Source organism: Sparus aurata, chromosome 21 (genome assembly GCF_900880675.1).
Source record: "Sparus aurata chromosome 21, fSpaAur1.1, whole genome shotgun sequence".
Taxonomy (NCBI): domain Eukaryota; kingdom Metazoa; phylum Chordata; class Actinopteri; order Spariformes; family Sparidae; genus Sparus; species Sparus aurata.
In genome coordinates this window covers 29,285,087-29,293,274 of record NC_044207.1, presented here as the reverse complement: position 1 = coordinate 29,293,274, position 8,188 = coordinate 29,285,087, and the positions used below count along the sequence as shown (strand labels likewise).

Below are 8,188 nucleotides of genomic sequence, written 5' to 3'. Positions count from 1 at the left end.
ATAACAACAATAATAAATACAATGATACAGTGCAATACATTTCTGCATTCAGGGTGATATTTATGTGTCTGCAAATTGTGATAATCTCTTCTTCTTCTTTTTTTTTTTTTTTTTTACCACGACCAGAGAAGTTGCTTGTTTTCATAGGCCCACTTGCTTGTTTCTCTCGCAATATCTGGCAACACTGGTTTTGAGTATGAATTTGACAGGTGGCCAATTCTTACATATTGCACCTTTAAAAAGCTGTCAGCGTTGTGTGTGTGTGGATGGTAGAGAGACACTCAGCTCTGCAGTGTGCTAATGAGATGAGTGGAGGTGGTGGAGGAGGAGGAGGAGGTGGAGAAGGAGGAGGAGGCGGGGGGGTCTACTGGTAAAGATAAACAGCCGAGGAGCCTCTGAGCCAGAGGAACATGGCGGCCCCGGCTCTGGACGCCACTGCCGCTCCGTCCCGCTGCTGACCGACACCTTACCGACAGAGCGACGACACGCACCCTCAGCTTCTTCTTCTTCTTCTTCTTCTTGTCAACTCTCAGGTAAGTTTCCTCTCTGTCATGTCCCCCCTCCTTCCTTCCCGTTAGACTCCTTCAATCCCACCTCCACCCTCTAAAAATTAAACGCTTTCTCTCCTGTAGTCTGGTGTGAAGTGACAGTTTGTACCGAGGTTATCGCACTTTTACGCGGCGTTTATTTCCTCTTAAATAGCCTCGCGACGTGACCGTTATGACACTTGTGTGGCGTTCAGGAACATATATCGCAAGGGTTAAAGGAGTTGAGTCCGGGAAATTACGCTAGAGTCGACCGGTATTTATCGTGCAGGTTGTTTCCACGGTGTTTTTTTTTTTTCATTTTAATTATCCTCTTTTAGCGGGTGTACACACGGGAGACTGACAGCTATCAGCACATAACCGGGCTGTTAGCTCAACACAAAACAAAAAGAAAGAAAAGGAAATCTCGCTAGCTAAACGGATAAAAATGCTACTTTCTGTCGGGTTATCTGTTTAAAAGTCTGCGTTGGGAAGCACACAACAAATAAAAAGAAGTAAAGGCTGGTGTGCTGGTGTTTGTTTAACGTGTTCAAACATCGTGTGATAAGTGCTCGTCCTGAAACAGGACTTTGCTGTTTAACTTTGACAGTTAGATGTTAAAAGCCACCTTCCTGACAGAGAAGCGACAAAACTGCGGGGCTTACGAGAGTCCTGAACCCCCCGAATACGTTAGCTTAACTTCGGGTCGTTTTTTCGCTTTGTGCTGTCGTCAAAGTCGGATGTCAAGACCCCAAAATGAAAGGCTCTGTTGATTTTATACGTGTTTATGTGATTGGGGTGAACACAGAGTCGTTTCACGGTGAAATATTTGACTTATTCGCGGTTGATATTGCTCGGACTTCCTCAATCAACTCCACCGTCAAGAGTGGTTAGCATAGCCGGGCGTTTCCGGTTTTGTTGGTCTCAAAATAAAACGAATACATTTTTATTTTATTTTTTTGAATTTAGCTTTTTTCCTTAGATTTACTTGTATTTGTCATTACATTTTGATTCATTATCCGGGGCGGAAATGTGTTATTTCCAGCTTACTAGCACCTCGCCTGTTGTTGTGGTTGTTGTGTCAACGCTGCTAAAGAGGAACCTTCAAAATAAATGTGCCAGGTCGTGTCGGTTTGAAGTGCTGTATCATAAAGAACTGGACTCGTTTCGGTTTCTTCAAGACGTTTCACTTCTCATCCAAGAGACTTTCTTCTTCCTCTAGGACTGAAGAAACCTCTTTAATGAGAGTACAGTTGTCTATGACAGAACAGGTAGAACGTCAAAATAAATGCAATATCACAGGATTGTTTATTGAGTTGCAGCCAAATTAATAGCAGCTATATACAAGAAACCAGGAGTCATTATAACAATATTTCACTTCAGTGATTTTGGTATATTTTTTTGCGTTTATTAATTTTTTTTATTTATGCTTATATTTTGAAGAGTGAATCAGCCAGCTTCCGCCCCTCGTCCTGTTAATCTCAATAAGCTTGACTATGCCCTGGCCAGTGATGAGAAGTGATGCATAATATATACATTTTTTTCAGGTCAGTAGTAGTAAACAGTGTCAAACAACCAATGATATACAATGGATCCCGGAAAATATGCACTCTGAAATATCTCCCACTTCCTGCTGAACACTTGGCTCTCCTCTATGCAGGTCTCTTTTTGGACTTGAAAGCAGCATGGCATGGGAGGAGCTGCAGGACTGTGACTTAACGTGCTGTTCAAGTTTAAAAGAATAGGGTAGGAGTACAATGCATCTCAAACCTTATTGTCTAACAGTCAGGGAGTCCTTTGCCAGCGCAGCGTCAGGAATTTGTCTTTATTTGCAGTGGTGCTGGTTTGTCTGTGTTTGCTGTTGTGCTGGTATGTTTCTGTAGAGAACCTGTAAGTTTGCCTACGTGACTGGTGCCATCGGACTCCTCTGGTTTTGTTATCTTTGAGGGCTGGACTCATGGTTTTTTTGGCCCTTTTAAAGCTTATTTGCTCTTTCCCGCACCCCAAAGTGAACTTTGTAAAGGATTGCAACATGTGTGCCGGGGTTGTCTGGTCCATCTCTGAGAGCTGATTTCTGTAGTCTGTGTTGCTTTTTTCAGTTTCCCCAGTTCAGCAACATGAAACAAACATTGTGCACGCTTCTTTTTTTCTATTAGAGTACTAAGTATTAACTCCACTTTAATGTACCAGCGTAGTGTTAAATGCCAGTGTGCTTCAACACCTTTTCAGTGCCAAAACTAACTTATAGAGCTGCAGCAAGAGTGCAGGAATGTATTTAAGACCAAGATCTTAACATGAGATTGGAAGCCTGCCCAGTGAGGGATTCTTAGTGGCTTGAATTCACTGAACCACGTGAGGGCTCAAATAATACCCTGACCAATGACAACAGCAGCAGACAGAGGGGGAGGAGGAGGAGGAGGAGGAGGAAGGGCAGAGGCTTGACTGTGCACTTCTCCACAGCAGGTTTTCCACCAGGTCTTATCCTCAGCAAGCAAATCCATGCTAAAGAAACACATGTGCATGTCTTTTTTAAACCATCAAATTCTTGCTGTGTTGTGCTATTTCCTGTTTCTGTTTAAATAACCAATGCCTTCATGTGGGAATTGAATCGTACTCATAGTAATCACGGGAATCAGATAGACGGACACGAAGGTAGTGGCACAATGGCTGTGGGTTACACGGACAGTATTTTTTTTTTAATCGTAACTGTTAACATGGACGCTACATAAAGTGATCAGATAAGATGAGTGATTACATGGGTCTTTATCGACACCTGCAAAGTGGTTGTGCGTGATGTGAAGCGTCTAATTGGCTGCAAATATAAAAGAAGACGAAAAGTAGGATGATCTTTTCCCAACTTCACATCGTCCCTCTCAATCTGATTGGAAATTGATTGCCATTGGTGTGTGTGTGTGTGTGTGCTTCTCTACTGTGTTTGTTGACGTCCGGCTCTTCTCACTGCCACCAGTTTATCACACACACACTCAAACACACACACACACACACACACACACACACACTCTGCCACCTGGCCTTCTGTCACGTAGCAGAGACAGTCGTCTTCCAGGTCTGATCCTCCTGGGACCAAGTGCTCTAATTAACCAGCACCACACAGACAACACACACATGCACAGCCATGTCATGACTCCTCCGACAGCCTCCTGTAGCGCCCGGAGTCTATAATTACTATAATATACACTCAGCAAAATTTAATTTGAGGATGTGCTTAGAATATATATATGAAGTGCAGTACAGATATTCCATGTGCAGCACATTCATTTGGGTAATTTGCATAATTTCATAGTCTTAACACTCAACGTTGTTTTTTAAACCTCTGCCAAATATTCTAGTGGTTTTGCGAAGTTTGTTATGATTTGCCTCGAGGCTTTCCTTCCTTTCAGATAAAGCTATTTGTTGATCTCCAGTCGCAACGTAAAGCACACAAGAGGCACCGAACAAAGCACAGAGGTTTTATCTCATCTTCCCCGAGTCTGTTGGGTCTTCAAAGCCAGTCAGACGAGGAGAGGAGCGCTCTCACTTCAAAAGCAGCAGTCGCGCTTGTAGTAGACAAGGTGATGCAGAATGAGATGTAGCTACACCTTGAAAGGTGTGTGCACTCACTTCAGATATATCAGAAACACACAAAAAAAAAAAATGTGAAGGGAAAGTGAGAGTTTCATATAACAGAATATGATGCAGAGTGCAAAATATGCCAGCACGTGCCACATACAGGGTGATGGCAAGATGTACAGTATGTGTAGGTGTTGCAGGTGTTGCTAAAAGCCGTTTCAACAAGTTTTTGTCTGTAAATGCTGAACTGAGCAGAGCTGAAGGACCTCTGAGGTGTTGTAGGTTGATCCTGTTGATCCTGGTCAGTTGTTAAATAATAGATTGCACCTGCAGTGACAGGATATATAAGCACACACACACATGTACCAGCTGGTGTGTGACACATTATATCAGTTTTCACAAGTAATGCGGTTTAGTCAACATATATGAAAGAAATCTGAAGACTTGGAATTAAGTAGCACCAGATATAGTTGATTGGAGTTGTTCCCAGTCTGAGAGACGTCACCCTGGGCATCTGGGAAATCGTGGTGAACATTTTATAGACTCGATACAACGATTCATCTTGAAAATAATCGTCAGTGGTGATGATCGTTAGTCGCAGCAGTAGTTTCCGGTCTGCACAATAGTGTGTAGCTGTCGCCTTCGACAAACAACATTGATCCTATTAGAAAAACACCTGTCCACAGCACTCTGTCCAATTGGCCTCAGAGCCTGCCGCTGCTCCTTGGCGCCTCAGTATCATGGACTAGTCATAGATCAGATACGATCAACTCAAAGCGGTGCTGTGTTTCAGACTAGTCGTGAAGTATTATAGAAAATCAGCTGCACTGCTCGAATCAACGGCTCATCAGATGATTTACAATTCCAGCTTCCTCTCACAGAAACTTGACTTCACTCTGTTGCGTTGAATTGTGACTCTCCGGGATGTCGTGTTGTAGTTTTCCTTGCAGAAAGTTTGAACACGTGACTCGACATGACTAATTCTCTGAAAAGCAGCATTATATTAAGCTTCTTTTGCATGTCTTCTCATGACTTTAACCTTACATGACATGCAGTCAGCTTTGCAGCAGTCAGCAGGTCCTTCCCATGTACAAGCTGTAATGAAAGCTGTGCAGGGTTGAAGCAGCAGACCTAGGAGCCAAGTCTGGCAGGTTGCATAACAAGTGCTAATTTGGTTAGCTGGACTTGACGGTGGCTGTAATTCTCCAGCGCTGTGACAGCAGAGCTGAGTGAGAGAGAGAGAGAGAGAGGGGGAGTCCACAGTCCTTTAGCCAGATAATACAAGCTAATAGCATAACAAGCTTTTGCAAACAAACGCAGGCCGTGGCCAGAGCTAATTGTGGTTTTGGTCACTGCATTTTGGCTGCAGGACGTTGTTTCTAAGAAGACAGCGAGGGAAGTGCGCAAGTCAGAGAGGCGTTGTTGTGGTTATTGCAGCCAAAATTCACGGAAATCCTTAATTTGGAGAGTCTAAAAGTTATGCTTGTCCCATTTTCAGACAGTCAGAATCACCGAAAACTCAGTATGCAAATTTTACTCAATCCATTAAGTTTACATATTTTGCATCAGGATATCCACTAAAGAATTTCAACTTCAGTCTGCAGACAACTTCTCTTTTTTCTCAGATCCAGTCAGAGCGGCTTTGAGACCGAAACAAGCGTGTTTGTTGTGTTTTGATTCCAGCATCACACATCTGGAGGCTGCATGCTGTGAGGTGTTTGAGGATAAAGCACGCTTGTTTGAATAAAAGCCAGGCTAATCGTTGAATCACTCTTATTGTAATTTTTTGAGGAGTTTTTCAGCAGACATGTTTCACTAGAAGACTGAGAAGGTTGTTAGGTCACAGAGAAGTGAGGCTGACAGATGAGTGAACACACACACACACACACACCTTCCAAATCTCGTTTTTCTGCCTGGAGTTTGAGCGTTTCTTCCCGCAGAGCGTAGAGAAATTAATTCTTGTCATCGTCCCGTCCGTTTACATTGATCAAACCAGTTTTTCCACGTCATTTCACAGATGTAGTGGTTTGTTTACACCCGAATGAAACTGATTTCTGTTTCCTCATTTCTTCTATGATTTCTTCTTGGCTTTTCTTTAGTGGTTTCTAAATGTGTCACTGCTTCCTATTGCAAATGCTCCTTTGTTGTAAGACTGATTGGTAAACATAAGAGAGGCACACAGGACAGACGTGTCCAAAAAACCACCAATGCAGAGATCACACTCGGCGCGATGTCCTGTCTGGGAAAAGAGACTTCCTTAGCGTAACGAATCGAACACTGTCATGAAAAATTAGACGACGGATGTGTTGTTTTTCAGACGAAGCATGAATGCTGTTACACTTCTTGATTTCGGTGGGGATTATGAAACAGCGGTCAGCGTCTGTTCTGTGGTCGTACAGTAAACCAGCTCTGCGCTTCAGTCTAGCTGCGGATCTCTTGTGTTACCATCGAGCTGCTTGGTAACACAAATTAATCACAGTCAGGAAGTAGGCCGTCTCTCTGTGTGTCTCTCATTGACTTTCTGTGGCTCTCTTACTCTTCTCTCTCATTGTGTCTTATAAAGACTGTGCATTTATGTGTGTGTGTGTGTGTGTGTGTGTGTGTGTGTATGCAGTGTGACTATACAAGTTCTATCTCAGTTCCTCATATGCACATAATTTACAGTGAAACTCTCCGTCACCAATAGCGCAATTTAGGTTTCAAACATGAATCATGACTAAGACCGTCTCTGTGCGAATTTGTGTGCGTTTTTGCTCCCTCTTTGTAAGGACAAAGCTGGTGGAAGTCCACTTTATACTATAGAACGCCTTCAGGAAATGTTATCAGATTTGGAACAAACATTCGCTCGGACTCGAAGATGAACTGATTAGATTCTGATGGTGAGAGGTAAAAGGTCACTGTGACCTCACAAACACACATTTGTGGTCATTACTCATTATGACAAAATTATTAGCGCAGATGTCCAAACTGATAAAATGACAAAGACATTTCCTATCAGAGAGGTCAGAGGTGAGCTTCACTATGACATTTATATTCTTTATGATATATTCTGTTAGTTATTCAACACTGTAGCTCATGAACAGCAACCTTACGAGTGCACGGAGGGATACAACCCCCATGCAGTTGATGGCGGCAACTTCTTGATCTAGGAACCGATAAACTTCTCTATATGTAGGTGATAAAATCATTCAATATGGCAGCTTTAGTCAGTGATCATAAGCTTCAAACTTCAACGTTTGTTAAACACGGAAGTCGAACTCGAGTCTACAGGATGGAAGCCTTGATTGGAGACCCAACCATTCCCCCGTGCAGTCTTGTCTCTTCCTTTATTTTGCTCCCCAAGAGGAGCACCTCCAGAAATGTTTCTATAAGGTACCTTTAGTGCCGTTGTGTGACGCTTTGGGCTGCTGACCAAGCTGCCGTATTTGATGCATCAGAGTGAGAACAGGCTGAGACAGCAGCTTGCCACGCACATCAACAACCCACATTAGCTTTCTAGCTAACATCTCATTTTCAACAAACAATCCACAACAAACCTAATGTCTTGTCCTGCTCCTCTTCTTGCTGACAGTGCAGGAAACCGCACTGCTAGATAGCTAATTTAGCTAAGCAGCTGTGTTAAAAAAGTTCCTCTATATTGGCTAGTTTAGATGCTGGTGTGGTCCTTAGCTGTCAGTATCGACGCTAACAAGACGAGTTTGTTTACTTCTTCTCTCCATGCCTCTTTAATGGCTCATCCTGCTGTCAATCAAACATCGACTCTGACATGATGACGCCAAGGGTAAAAGAGAGAAGTAGCTCCTCTGAAACAGAGATCTACAAAACCCCAATTAATTAAAAAAAAAAATCCCGTTGACATTGTTTGTGACTGCAAGAGCGGCCGGCTAATTGTTTTTCGGTTTGACTTGATCACGCAACAAACTCCCTTGAGGGACAGTAATTAAGTTATTTGCATTTCCCTCCCCCACTTTTAGCTTTAACTGTCAAACACAAGAAGCCTGTTCTGAGCTGTCCTCATTGAAGGGTGCTTTGATTGAGCACAACCCCGTTTCACCAAAGAATATCCGAGTCCCAATGAAGGAACGTCTCTATCT

General features: G+C 43.0%; 1 protein-coding gene across 7 annotated transcripts in view; it reads left to right on the top strand.

Moving 5' to 3' along the window:
- The first annotated feature begins 355 nt into the window (after positions 1 to 355).
- The window catches only part of LOC115572684 (nuclear receptor coactivator 2-like), a 53,455-nt gene continuing 45,622 nt past the window's right edge, over positions 356 to 8,188 (top strand). For 3 of the 7 annotated variants that reach the window (XM_030403034.1, XM_030403037.1, XM_030403029.1), the window contains exon 1: positions 357 to 533. The gene's annotated coding sequence lies outside the window, so the exon portion shown is untranslated. Of the gene's footprint in view, positions 534 to 840; positions 1,796 to 1,967; positions 2,072 to 2,184; positions 2,271 to 8,188 lie in introns of those variants that run through there. The other 4 variants (XM_030403032.1, XM_030403031.1, XM_030403033.1 and 1 more) reach the window with 4 other exon arrangements.